This window comes from Triturus cristatus, chromosome 8 (genome assembly GCF_964204655.1).
Source record: "Triturus cristatus chromosome 8, aTriCri1.1, whole genome shotgun sequence".
NCBI lineage: Eukaryota > Metazoa > Chordata > Amphibia > Caudata > Salamandridae > Triturus > Triturus cristatus.
The window spans coordinates 101,276,126-101,291,312 of NC_140591.1; the positions used below are offsets into that span (position 1 = coordinate 101,276,126).

Genomic DNA, 15,187 nt, shown 5'->3' on the forward strand with positions numbered 1-15,187 from the left:
ATATCCTGGCTGCTCTTTAGGTGGGCTTCACTCCCGCCCACCGCACAGAATTAGCCATCGTTACTATACGCTGTGTCAGGAAAATGGAAACCGATGGTGGCCATGTGGGGGTCCTGCTTATTTCAGATCTGCCAGTGGACCCCGAGAGCATCAGTCATCATCTCTTGTGTATACTAAGAACAAGGGGGGCCTAGGAGGATTGCACCTTTATTTTAGGGCTGAACACAAGCCGTCCTTTACTCATTCTCGGCTACAATTCATTCAAGTCCTAGTTCCACATCCCTGCACCATCACCCTTCTCTCTTGATGCTTAAATTAGTCCTGTGTTTGGATTAATACCCTCATTTGGCCCAGTGGTTTTATACCCGACTGATTATCAAGCTGAATCTGGCAAGCCTGGACGCTTGTGATATATTTAAGCAGGAGTTTTACTTCTTATTTGATGTAAGAAAACGAAATAAATCCATCAAGGGGGGAAATAATGAAGATAGAAGGTCCTGATTTGGCCCGGCTTGCCCGCAGCCTTAGGTACCCGTCCGGAGCCAGAAGATTATATTCAGGATTTAGGAGCTCATTTAGCGTTTGGCAGATGGATACGCCATCACAGACATGGCGGGTATCCTGTCCGCTGTAATACGAGTGGATTATAGCCTATTGGTGGGATATCCGCCGCGTTCTGATAGACTATACTGTTCGCCAAACTCTATATAAGGCCCTAAGGATCGTGGATGGGAAGAGATCTTTGACTCAACAAGTGTACATTATGACAAAATCGCATATGTATGTCCCTCTTGACATACAAATGATACACACCCATACCTGCCAACTCATGCAGTGCCACGGCGTGACACACAATATCGCCTCCCATCACAAGGTCTCCTGATGAGAAGCCGATGTCACAAGGTGGCAGGAAAAAATAGCTCAATACCACTGTAAATAGTGATTTTCCAGCGTTTTTTCCTAGACTTTGAACTGCTGACGTCCATTAAGGGGTGTGAAAACTCCCCAGGACATCGGCACCAGCCAGCGTTTTGTTGGGGGTGTGGGGGGAGAGATGGGGTTTGGGAGAGGGGTGGGGTTCAAAAGGGCCTCATAGGGTTCTTCTCGTCACGATGCACCGCCCCCTTCCAGGCCCACCCCCTCCTCACACTGTGAGATTGTTCTTCAAGTTGGCAGGTATGCACACCAAAGAATTTTTCTTCTGCTAATGTTCAAGCAGTTTGTTCCCTAGCAACGTCTACACCCAACGATGCCAACAGATCGCACACAGCGTTCCAAGACTATCAAATCTAGTGACGGCTGTCTATGTTGATTGCAAGAGTAACAGTATGCGTAAAATCCACCATATTATTTTTAATAGACATTCTTCCTCTATTAACGCTAAAAACACTTGGGGACAGTCTAGTCAGCATTGACATTCTTTAGAGGTGCTTTCACTTTGTATTTACAGCCATCGGTTTACCTTTCATAGGGGAAAATATTAGATTGTAATTCTTTTCTTGATTTTACTTACCAGTCTAGGCATGATAGATTAAAGTTGAGTTGAAATTGTCGCGGTAATAATGTATTTTCCTTCATTATGAACTATGATAATTCCAAAAATGTAAAATTTTAAAAGTAATTGTTATTACATGAACTCTTTAATTTCACTAATAGTACATTAATAACACCTTAGTACCCCTTAATGCTTCTCATCCCTGAACCCTTTAAAACCCAAATTACCCCATAGTGCTACTGTTCCGGGAACCCGAGAAACTCCTTTCTACTCTTTAATGCTACTCTTTCCTGAACTTCAAAAGCCCTAATTACCCCCCAAGGCTACCAATCCCTGAATGCTGCTACCTTCTACTACCCTGTTTGCATCTTTCTCTGAACCCTTAAAACATCTTTTTACCCCTAAAGATACCTTTTCCTGAGCCCCCAAAAACGCTTACTACCTCTTAATGCTACCCTCCTCTAAACCCCAAAAACCCCTTTGTTTGTAGGATTCATTGAGGGGTAGCATCAAGTGCTACCCTTCAATTAATCCTGCCAACTATTTATGAACCCTTAACGCTACACTTCCCTGAACCCCAAAAAGCCTTATCACCCCTCTTAAAACTACTGTTCCTTGAATCCAAAAATAACCGTTACTACCCTTTAAGGCTACCCTTCTCTGACAACTAAAATCCTTTTGAAATTCATTGCCGCGGGCATTACTTACTTCCCCTTCTCTGAACCCTAAAAACCTGTACTACCCCTTGACACTACCCTTCCCTGAACTCTAAATACGCCTCGCTATGTGAATGTTACCAATCTCTGAACCCCATCATCCCCCCACTGCCACCTAATACTGTAATTCCCTGAGTCCTAAAGAACCCTTACTAGCCTTCCGCCGCCTTCGCCCACCTCACTGTCAATGCTCTTCTCAACTTTAGCAGGAGGAGGCCCCCTTGCCGCTTCTCCCAGTACACCAACATGTGCCCAAAAGACACAAACGTTTTGGATTTTTTGTAGCCATAACCATGAACGTCAATTCACCAAAATGTTAGGGGCAGCGGAAGTGACCTCCACGCCCTTTGACCTTCAATTTCACTTACACATGCATGCCTACACACACTCTCTCATGTAAACACACACTCACCCCCAAGCACGCACACAACATACATTTAAAAGCATTGTTTTTTACTTACTTCAGCTGCCAGGAAAGGTCGCATCCCAGCTAATTGTACTCCATTTTCTTATTACACTAATAGTGAACAGTGAAGGACTATTCACTATTAGTGTAATATAAAGATTGAGAGAAAACAGAGAGTGGACAAGCTGCCACTGTGCTCCTGGCACTGATTTCACCACCTCTGAGGCCAGGGGTCACACAGACCGTGCCAGGGGTCGTAAGCGGCAAGCCAGGGGTTGGCGCTGTGACCCCTGCCTACCTCTAAATGATGTCCATGGCCATAACTTGTTTCCTTCTATTTTTTCAATACCCAATATTTTTGACTTATCCTACTTCCCCCCCCCCCCTCAGTATTTTTCCTGCACCCCCAGTCCTAGGTGTGACTCATTTTCAAACCCTTTCCTTTGTGTGAATTCCTCTGACTTGGAGGTCTGTCTGCATTTCATGAAGCAGGCGTGCCTCGACAGGCCCTTTATATGATGTGATTTGTGTGCGCAATAAACACATTTTAAATTAGAGAAATCGATGCTGTGATGTGTAATTAGATATCCTGATTCGCTACCCATCAGCGTGCTAGAAAGATCCTCCGTGGGTAATTGCAGTCCCCTAGTCTTGGTTCACGAAGTAATTTGACTGCTAATTCGATTTATTAGCATCAGAGTAGGCGCGTGACGCGGCTTCCTATATTGTCTTCATTGTGGTACCCCTGAGATCAGACCATGAAAGGTTCAATCTTGTGTCTTTTCAATAAGGTGTGTTAAATGGAAAAATTCAGGACTGGAAATGTGGGGGCACCCAGTGGCATAAAGCAAATTGATGGGGCCCGCTGCAGAATGTGATGAGGGGCCCCCGAGTCACCCATAGCTCACAGATGTACATTGGCCTTGGGCTGAATGGGGTCTCCCCTGGTGGTCTGGGAGACCCCTGGAAGGGTTGGGCCCCCCCCCTACACATTGACGGCCTGCGTTACGGCCCTGGTGGTGCCCTGACGACTAAGTCGGTGTACTTTTAAATAAACCCTGGCAAGACCAGTATGTCTGATATTAATATACCAAAGCATAGAACGTCAGCACATTAGAGCCAGGCACATGAAAGGGAGCCAGCAGGAGTAGAAAGAAATGGCAATAGTCGCAAAGTAGTCCCTCACGTAGTTCAATACAAGCACTTGAGTGAGGGTGGAAGGATACACAGAAACGGCCAATAGCATTAGGTGTGAGATGCATTGTCCACCATTCTGAGCGAGAGGCTGGCCGAAGAAAGACAGTGGTTGAAAGGGGTGGACCCGCTTGCCATTTAGTGCCTATTGTTAGCAGCAGGTCTGTCTGATATGTGAACTGTCAAAATCCAGACCTACATTTGACCTCTGAATATTTGCTGGTGACCCCTTTGAGTCTGTATAACCTCCGAATGTTCTCAGGTCGGTTTGGACCATGAATATTTGATAGAATCCCCTGCACCCCAGGATTGCCCTAAGTCAATAATGAAGACACACCTTTATGTTTAACTTTGAAGGACGAGTCAAGAGCAGCGGCTTTTGCAAACCTTTCCCTGAACTGCCATGAATACTCGCCCCCTGGCGCAGGATTAGAAAGTTATGCATTTACCAAGAGACGCATGCTGTTATTCCCCACGTCCAGCTACACTGGTTTGACGTGTATAGAGTTTTGAACGCTAACTTGTGAATGCAATCAAGGGGTTGATGTCAGTAGAAATGGCGTCGATGACGTGAGTGCCTCTGATGAAGTCATAGGCAGGAAACATTATTCTGCCTCAGATTTATGGGCTCCAAAGTTGATACCCCCTGGCCCGGGGGACCTTGATAAGATGTGGGAAAAGTCTACTGGGAACACCTCTGAGGCTTACTGAAGAGACTGCGGGCGAGCCAATCAGAAGAAGGTGGAGGCGGGCACTCGCACTCATTATTGGGGACAAACACTTAACTTTCATCAGAACCTCAGAAAACAGAGGATGGATGGATGGAGGAGGTGGACAACAGTAAAAGAGAGACAAAGGAAGAAAGCCGGGGTGAAAAGTAACTGCGAGAGTAAGATAAAGAGACAGGAAGTGAAGGCTGGTGGAATTACAACTAGGCAGCCTTTGTACTCCCTCAGCTCGACATAAGGCAGCACCGCTGACCGGTGTAATTAGATTAGAAACGCTAGCAAATGTACAATGCTTGTTTAATAGAACATTTATTTTCAAACGTGAAACTGCTCAGGACAGGAATGGTTTTGAATGATTGTAAACTGACTATTAAACACTTGCCCCAAATATGTGAGCATTGGAGTTAGAATAGTTGGGATATCCTATGCATACGATAGGCGGGCAGACAGTCTTGCTGATTAAAAGAATTTAAGCCAGGCCGGAAGTTACGTATGCGTGGTGGATATTTGGCAGTCTGTCTTGTCCCTGGCTTGGGGTGATAGCGAGAGTGCCTCGGGTTGTATTTTGTGGGGAGATCACTGCCGCTGTTCATCGAGCAGGCAGTGCCTGCAAGGCTGACACGAAGACTTACAATAACTTGAAAGTTTGTTTGAAACTTTGCTAAACTTCTAACTCGTACAAAGCAGATTGTCAGCTCCTGCGCCTCATTCAATGTGAGGCCTTACACCATCTTCCTCCAGTCTTCATCACTGGAGATTTACCTCTTTGAGACCCTGGTCAATCATAGCTCCCTGAGTATGACAACTCATTCAAAAGTGTACTAAAGAGTGATTCAAGGTAACAGATTTTCCTGACTTGTAACTCTTGATCCTCATCCAATTCCAATTTTGAGCCTTTTGGCTCATAAATGATCATTACCCAAGTGTCTTTTTATCTAGAATTTTCTTAGACCATGAAGTTCTTTAAATGTTTTGACTATATTATTGCATACCTCCTAACATGCAGCATACACACTTACCCCTAAGGTATAGTCTCAAAATGAGTCAAGAGATATCTTACGGTAAAATCTCATCATCAAAAATCTTTATTCAGATAAAATTATTCATAAGAGAGTCATGAACAACAATTTAAAAACACACATAAAGAATAAAATATAAAAACAAAATAAAAGTGTGACAACAGTTGAAAACTAAAACAAAAAAACAATACAATAATTAGTTTATCTGATAATATATAAGGTATATTGGAAATGTTTTTCTGATGTTAATTGCACTCTGTATAAAATGTACAATAGCCGCAGCAATGCCTGGGGAGAGTAGTGTCTGCAGAAAGAGCAGGGCTAGGCGATGCTGTCTGAGATTTAGGTAACAGAGTATCGGTAACAAGTATCTTTTCCTGGGACTCGTATAAAACTTGCAGATGAAAATAAAGTGCAGTGTGCTTTGATATGAGATGTTGTTACAAGGGCACTGTGTAAAATCTATTTGGTGGCACCTACCAAAAGGAAACAATACCAGGTGATGGGCCAAATTGAACCTAAAGCAAATCAAATAAAACCTCGATTGGGAACCGGAAACATAAAGATGATAAGGTTCAATTACAGACATAAGAGAAATAACGGCACGTGAGTTCACCAATGGTGTACGGTGCTCAGAATTCTTAAATTTTCATCAAGTTCCAAATCAATTAACTTAACTGTGTCTTTGGAAGAATCATTTATAAATTCAGGATCATCAAAGAACCCTGAAACTCCCAGTTCATAAAATATATTTTTAAGAGACTTTATCCATGGTATATCGCACATAAAGTACAAAAACTCTTGGAGAATAGCTCTTGACAGTCTGGCCTGATGTTTCACCCAAATAGCTGCTCCCAAATCTTTGTGGTCCATGTATCTCAAGCAACTCTTTGGTACAGCCAGGAATATCCCCTCAAATTGTTTTATGACCTCTGGATCACTCTGAGTATCCTAGTAAGCCCGTCCCATATGTCGCCACGGAGATGCAATTGGACCAGTAGATAGTCATCGTTTTGTGGATTGGGTTCTGTCCCGATGTGTGGCAAATCTCAATACTAAGCAAAACCAAAGGAAATGATGGACGGAGTGTTAAACATTGCAAGCACTCACCCCCAGTCAACTGATCTGGGTTTAATCCATCACCGTTCTTTAGCCCACTCTGCCACCCCAGTTCAGACATGGCCATGTGCAAATCAGTCTGACCCTGTGCCTCATGGGAACAGTCCAGCCCGAACTGCCAAACCATTTCTTCCCTGGACCGGAAACAAGCTTCCTAGGACCGGTTTCTGGCATTTCAGCCATCTTCAGCAAGGTTTGCTTGAATCCAGTGGCAAAGTGAGCAAGGGACTCACGTCTGAGCATACCCTGCCAACTTATGGCGAACAAAGCAAAACCAAAGGAAATGATGGACGGAGTGTTGAACATTGCAAGCACTCACCCCCAGTCAACTGATCTGGGTTTAATCCATCACCGTTCTTTAGCCCACTCTGCCACCCCAGTTCAGACATGGCCATATGCAAATTAGTCTGACCCTGTGCCTCATGGGAACAGTCCAGCCCGAACTGCCAAACCATGTCTTCCCTGGACCGGAAACAAGCTTCCTAGGACCGGTTTCTGGCATTTCAGCCGTCTTCAGCCAGGTTTGCTTGAATCCAGTGGCAAAGTGAGCAAGGGACTCACGTCTGAGCATACCCTGCCAACTTATGGCGAACAAAGCAAAACCAAAGGAAATGATGGACTGAGTATTGAACATTGCAAGCACTCACCCCCAGTCAACTGATCTGGGTTTAATCCATCACCGTTCTTTAGCCCATTCTGCCACCCCAGTTCAGACATGGCCATATGCAAATCAGTCTGACCCTGTGCCTCATGGGAACAGTCCAGCCCAAACTGCCAAACCATGTCTTCCCTGGACCGGAAATCTCAATACTAACTATGATGCCCTGAGTAATAATTGGTTCTTAACCCTATGCCTGTTCCCCGAAGGAAAGGAATGAGGGTACCTGAATCCCCAGATAATTAAATGTTGATACAGATCCCAGCTGTGTTCTGGCAATATAATAACTCCGTATTTTATGTGTTTTTGGGCCTCACATCACAGTAAATGATTCGGTGAGATTTGTCAGCTTGAACATAAAGGTGTTAAGAGAATCCAGCAGCATTTGCAACCTATTTGTGGTGCTGGCCAGAAGGACTGCATCGTCTGCGTATACCAGTAATAGGATCGGTCACTTATCTACTTGGAGCTTGTCTTTTCCTTGCTGACACAAAAAATCATGCATGCCATTAAGATGTAACATGAAGAGGATGGTGCCAGGATGCATCCTTGGTGTATGCCCCAGTTTATGTTGACGGACTCAGTACTTTCCCCCGTTTAGGCCGAATCACAGGATACTGGAAAATATGCTTACTGATAGAACGCCCTGATAGTTAAACACAAAAAGTCAAAAGATGGGGTTGTAAGAAAGGCTTGGAAGAGAATCTAAGAAGTATCTATCACACAAGTACCACTTTCAGGCGTGCAGCCTAACAAAGATGCCTTGACTGCTCTTAAGGCCCTGCTATATGGGGGATGGTGAGAGAAATCTATAACAGTTCCTGCCATTAAAGCTGGGGGTCCAATAAAGGTTCAAGCTTTGTAGTCTTGCATCTGGACTGAGGCAATGGCCATCTCCATCGCCTCTGCCAGTCCACACTGGCCCACCTTATGGGCCTCATAAATGCAGCAGCATGCCTGGCCAAAGTCCCGAAGAAACATGGGCACATCACCCTCCACCCTGATAGAACTCCACTGGCTGCCCCCACCAGCTTGTATCGTTTACAAAACCACCCTCCCATCGGGCTGACAAGCTCACCATCTCGGACGGCTCGTGACACACCTCAGCCAGAACACTTTCAGACCGGAGAAAAGGAAGTGCAAAAAAGATACAAACAAGACCAATAGCCTTCTCCGTCTATGCAGCCAGCATCTGGAACAACATCCCTGTATCCATCCTGACTGTTCTAACCCTGCTCAACTTTAGGAAAGAGTTAAAGACACACTTCTTTAAAAAATACTACTTCATCATGCAGTAACGTATACTATTGCACTTCTAAACCAGCTACCCCTTCGATCACCAGTTGACAAGGTCTTTGCCTAGCATCTTGTACAATGCTACCCTGTGATTGGCTAGATTCGCTCTATAAAAATACTTCATTCATATGTAGGTACGGAAGAGCTGGATTATGGGCAGCTCTTTGGGATAACCACTATTTAAATGTGCTCTTTTTAGATTTACTGCAAATAAATGTAATCTTATATGGATACCATGAAACTCTGGTATTGCTCCAACCAACCTGAACTTTCTTGGAACTTTGCTGTGTTAAAGGCAGGAGTAGTAGGTAAACCAAATAGTAAAATTCTGACAGATATTTCAGGGTAGCCCGTCACCACAATAATGTGGAATCACCATCACCAATGCGGATACTTGAAACAGACTCCCAAATTAGGCAGCACCCACATTAGACGACTCCACCACATGCTGGTATCTTTCTCCCACCATGTTAGGGACACTGTTTGTACGGGTCCCTGCAATACTGCCATGCTTTACATCATGGTCCTGGCACAGCGGAGACAACAGCGAAGATGTTTGTGAACCAGCAACCCTAACCGATGTGGCCAATCCGTTCCCACAGCGCCGCAATCCCCAAGAGGTCCTTGAGATGGGGGACCTCGCTGTGCCTCCACCATCCGTAAAACCACCTCCCCACACATTCTAAATGAGTTGGGGTAGCACAGATGCAGGCAGTGGGAGGCCCACTATTTTTTGGGCAGGTGTCTCATTAACGCCCATTTTTATACGCCCACCATGCTCATTCGGTGCCATCTGAACTGTAGAGTCCACACCTATCGCGTGTTACATCTCAATCTGGAAGTCCAGCTCCCAGAGGCAATTCATTTTGTAGAGGTGCTAAAGAAGTCTAGTCTCTCATTCAGTGTAAAGGCAGCAATTGAGTAAGAGCCCATTTAAGAATGCTGACAGCACTGTCCCAGGGGCTCCAAAATCATGGCTTTTCTACCAAACATGATGGCATGCCTCTATCCCTTCCCTACTGTGTGTCCCTTTGAGGCTTTTCTTGTCACCAGTTTCCTGACAGATGTGCAGTGCTATCGAGGGAAGTCTGGGGATAAGCTTCTGCAGACTCTAGATAGATTCTCCATGAGGTTCAGGGTATCACGCGTTACCGTAATCCGATTTCCCTGTTACCATGGCAGTAACGACCGCGTCGCCATCTCGAAAGGGCAGTAACGGCGAAACCTTCTGTATAAGGCATGCTTGGAATAATCCAATTTAGACAGCAACAGCGGTCTGTGATCCCAGCAACAGGTCCGGAATGTTCCTTTGTTTTGTTAGGTTTTAATAACTTATAATGCACAAACATTGCTTTTAATCTAGCTTTACAGCGCAACAAATACCTAAGAAATTAACTAACAGACACAATAAAGCAAGTCAGAGATCATAGGATAGTAATAGACGTAAAAATAGCAACTAACAACTTGTAATTCAATACTAGAGGATTTACCTCGTGCGGTTAACATCACCTACCAGAAGACAAAGTGCCTCCTGTAGAAAAATACAACCCTTCCTTAAAATTGGAGGTAATGTCACTTCCTCCATCCGTGTAATGTCCACTGGCGGATCCTACGTGGAGGAAGTGTTAGTGCTCTGGCTGAGAATCCTCCAGTGGGATTCGTTTTATTGAGGAAATGTCATTCTTGCTGATTGTCGAAGGATTACACTACACTGTCCTTCTCTAAATCAAGCCCCAAGTATCTTTCAAAAGGAAGCATCATTTCTGTCACCTTTCGAAGATGCAAAAACTGAAACATCTCCCAGTAGTTTTGGAAGGGTGCTCCATAACTTGTCACTTTTTAATACTAAACATCTGCCTCCAGATCTTTATTCGTGTTTTTCCCCTCTTTTAGGTAAGGCTCTGACAGAGTCCAGCTGCAGCTGAAACACAGCTCAGATAAATAGGCAGCATCTGGACTCTTGAATAATTGTCACACCAGGGTCACATGCCTGGCCTGAATTTGGCATACTTGGTCTTCATAGTTTGTTTTTAGGTGATTCCAATGAGACCCCTGGAGCTCGGCTGCAGACGACCAGCTGCACCACCTACACTTGCCTCTAGATGGAGTCTTATAAATGCAGATCTAGGGGAGCAATGTAAACTTACAACTATGTGGATGCTCCCACACTTTCAAAGGCCAAGCACGCAAACACGACCATGAAAACTGAGACGAAGATGCTAGGCGGAGAGCTATGGTCAGAAGGTTTATTGAAGACTCACCTTACGCACAGTTGGCATTGTAAAAAGTGTAGACCTTACCGGCAAATTTAGAACACTCCTGAAAACTTCCCTTCATTACATTCCAGCCTTCATGATGTTTGCCAAGGGACACACCAAAGTGGGTGACAATTTCACAACCCCTTATGTAGAAGGTACACTAGATCTCAGTCGCTTTGAGCCTCACAAGTGTACACCACCTAAGGAAGGCATGGGGCTGAAGGAGCTTCATGATGGTTGGAAGTCCATTTTCTTGTCCGGGCATCACACATACCCCTCTCCCTCCCTCTTCTGTACTGCTGGGGTGGACCATGCAACCACAGGACAATGGCTGCTTTCTACATCAGCATCAGACGGCCTCCTCAGAATGCCACTGGCTTGCTTTCTTGACTTCTATGGGTTATTGTTTATTTTTGAGATTGATCATGGATGATTAATTTTGAGTGTTTATGTCAGATTTGCATATAAATATTATGATCAATTATTCATTAATCTGAGGGCTTCTTGGCTCTTCCAGGGTACATTTTAGCATTCTCTTCTTCCTCCTTTTTCAGGAGGAGAGATGTCCCAATCGACGTTCCTTTTCCTTAACGTATAGCTTTTCCTTTACTTGTGCTTTTTTGTGTTTATTCTTCCTTTATAGTGGGGATCCTCTATGTCCCGACATTTTATCTTTACCATTTCCTTTCTCCTACTATCAACCATATCCTTTACTCATCTTGCTTATTTAATACATTAATCAGTTTGGAGGTATCCTATACGGCCCAGGGGTGGTCAAGTGCTTTGCACGAGATCAGGGTTGGATTTCAAATAACAATAAAGTATTATAAATAACTCAGCATCATAATATTAGTGAAGTCCAGCTAGCAAAGTTCAGAAGAGGAGCTAGGAAAGAGGAGTACTGTGAAGAGTTCTAATGCTCAATAAAAGTCTCTTTGAAAAAGTAGAATTTTAAGCTCAATTTTAAGCTGAAAGGCATGGGGCCGTGCAAAAAACTGGTGGGAGTGAATTCCAGATCCTTGTTGACTGCATTGCCAGAGAAGGAGTGCTTCAAACATCACTCTTGTCTAAATGTGGGAGGCTCAAGGAGGAGGAATTCTAAACTCTCAACCTCTGTTGACCACCAGAGATGTCCAGTTTCTCAGCCAGGTAGGAAGGTGTAAAACTGTGTAGGGTCCTGTGAGTGACACTGGCAGTCTTACATTGTGCTCTTACTTCAATGGGATAAATGGTCATGTTTCTTAAACCAAGAGAGAAAGCAAGCCAATCAAGAGCCTACTTTAGACACCCCTGAAATAAAGGGTCATGGTGATATTGTGGGGTTTTTTAATAATATTTTTTTATTGAGCATTTATGACATTGATAACAGTACATAAACAACAAACACACCCTCCCCGGGTGCTACCGCGAGCCAGCATGTTGTACAGGAGTTCATGCCTACCTCTATGGGAATGGAATGTCAAATCACAGATCAACATGATATCGCACTCCCCTCACTCAATACTTCATGATCTCTGTAAGTAGGCATCTCCGAGCCCGCTTGCTTTCACTCCTCTACCTGTTCCTGCAATCAACTCTATATTTTTGCACACTTCTGAGGACACCCCCTCGCCTGGAAGATAGGTTCCTCCACTTGTCTGCATCACCCCATATTTGAGGGCAATTACTGCACTGTCAGGTACTCCCCCTGCCCAAGTTTCACACAATGTTGTGTCTCTGGACTGCCAGGGATGTGTTGCAAAAGGCCAGTGTATATCTACCTAGAGTCTCATCTTCACAAATCCCCAGGAATACCATTTTTAGGGTAAGTATGGGTGTGTTTCCCACCATCAGCGAGATCCTATTCTGCAACCCTGACCAAAACCCACTCAATCTCGGGCAATCCCAGATTGTGTGTAGCAGGGTGCCCCTCTGGTCACATCACCTTCAACAACAGTCAGTATCGACCACGCCTATTCCGTGTAGCCTTGTGCACGTGAAGTAGGCCCGGTGAAGTATCTTCAGTTGGATCAGCTGAAATCCGGCCCGGATATCCACCTCTCCAGGGTAGTGACATGCACTATCTCATTTATCGTCTTCTATCCTCCCCAAATCTTTCTTCCATTTCTCTCTCAGTGATTGCAAGGAGGTGCTTCTATGTGAAAGGAGCGTCAAGTAGATTTGGAAACGGTGTGGGGCTCCCAATATCCTATATTCCAATGGTTTTCTTTCATCTAGCTCCTGAACCCGGCTAAACCAGCTCTGTAGAATCGAGCAGATCTGTATATAGTACAGGAAATGACCCCAAGAGAGGTTGTATTGCAGCTGTAATTTCTCAAAGGTCAACCATCCGGTTTCATTGCTTACGTCTCCAATTTTCAAGATGACCAACATTGCCCACTGTTGGTAGCCCACTACCCCATGCAGTTCCGCCACCTTGTTGGACTCCCACAGTGGCGTCCGCAGAGTAAATTTGTTCATCCAGCCTATTTTGCACAGTGCACATTTCCAGGTCTGGATCACCCACCTCTGTGGCTTCTGAAAGACTCAAGGCCCTATTCTATCGGCACACTTGCCCAACTATAGTGTGTTTTTTCTGGCCTAAAAGAGTCACCAAATGAGGCTTAGATGAACAGCACAATGAGATGTCATTGGTTTCCTCTACCTTCAGCAGCCCTGAAAGAAGCAGACTTCGGTGATATTATCGTGTCAAGGACGGGAGGGCTTTGTGGTACCAGAGTCAGTAAATGGGTCACCACCCATGCCATGGGAGTGTGATTGAACCATGCCCTTTGAGACATGCCATGTGCCAGAAGATATTTTGTGCCTGTTGATTAAGTACCAGCAGGTGATCATCTCTCTGTGGTAAGTCTGTAGCAGAAGAGATAAAGGGAGGATATGAAAGGGAGAGCAAGGAAGGGTGACATTTTGGTTAATTACCACAGGTACAAAGATATCAGATGATTATATTATGTAACCATAAATAGAGGAAAAGAAAAACGGAAAGAAGTTTATTACTTTTCCACCGATAATATTTAAGTCTAGCGTCTTCTCCATGATTTCACTCTGCACCAGGGTTATACCAATGACAAAACCTGTTGATGTATTTTCTTTGTTCCTCTGGACAACAATCTACTCTAACATTGTCAAAAACCCATGCCCTCCAAAGGATCCATTCTAGACCTGATCAAATCAACGGATATCTTATTGACGTCGATGAACTCATTCCAGTTGGTTGATCTGATCATCTCCAGATTCCCTTCACGCTTGCTTCATCCACCTTGTGGCTCAAGGCCAACAGAAACAAGAAACAGTGTGGTTTTGGTGAATAAAAACCGTGATATCAACAATGCGACCAATAGTGGTCAGCTGAAACTTTCCACTTCAGGTTCTCAACAAGACTTTATTACCACAGTGGCTGATTGCAATAACTGCATAAAAGACTTGGCTGAGGTACTTGTCCCTTGGAAAAGCAAGAAGAAAGATTAGAACCCCCCCCCCCCACCCCCACCCCCACCCCTTGGTTCTCTAAAGAACTTAACGGGGAACGAAAACGCCTGCGAAAAGTGAAGAAGGCTTAGAGATATTCTCCATAATACCTATTTTGATTTGACTTAGAGATGCCAGAAAAAAGGTACAAAACTCAGATTTTCAGGGCTAAGCTCTCACACATTAAATCAGTTTTAGATTCCTCTAAAAACGACCCAAACGTCCTCTTTGAAGAGCTTAAGCAGACCTGCAACCTAACCTCCAATACCACAGCTCCAATACCTGACTTCCAATACCACAGCTCCAATACCTGACCTCCAATACCACAGCTCCAATACCTGACCTCCAATACCACAGCTCCAATACCTGACCTCCAATACCACAGCTCCAATACCTGACCTCCAATACCACAGCTCCAATACCTGACCTCCAATACCACAGCTCCAATACCTGACCTCCAATACCACAGCTCCAATACCTGACTTCCAATACCACGGCTCCAATACCTGACCTCCAATACCACGGCTCCAATACCTGACTTTCAATACCACAGCATATGCCGCCAAGGTAAATGTGATGACTTTGTTAATGTTCTTCTGGAGAAAGTTACCTCTATTGGTCACTTTCCTCAATATCTGACAATCCATCGATCTCCAAATTAAAGGGTAAGGCTGAGGCAACCTGGTCCCACTTCAGTTAAATCTCTAAGTCAGAGTTACTTGAAACTACAACCAAGTTAAGCCTTTGAATCACTTCACTGGGGCTGTACCTGGAAATGTCGGCAAGGATCTTGCCAGACACATTCACCCTTCAGACATTCTCTTTGAGCT

General features: G+C 44.5%; 1 protein-coding gene across 6 annotated transcripts in view; it reads right to left on the minus strand.

Moving 5' to 3' along the window:
* The window catches only part of ILDR2 (immunoglobulin like domain containing receptor 2), an 878,816-nt gene that overhangs the window by 162,035 nt on the left and 701,594 nt on the right, over window positions 1-15,187 (minus strand). The gene's annotated exons all lie outside the window — the stretch shown is intronic.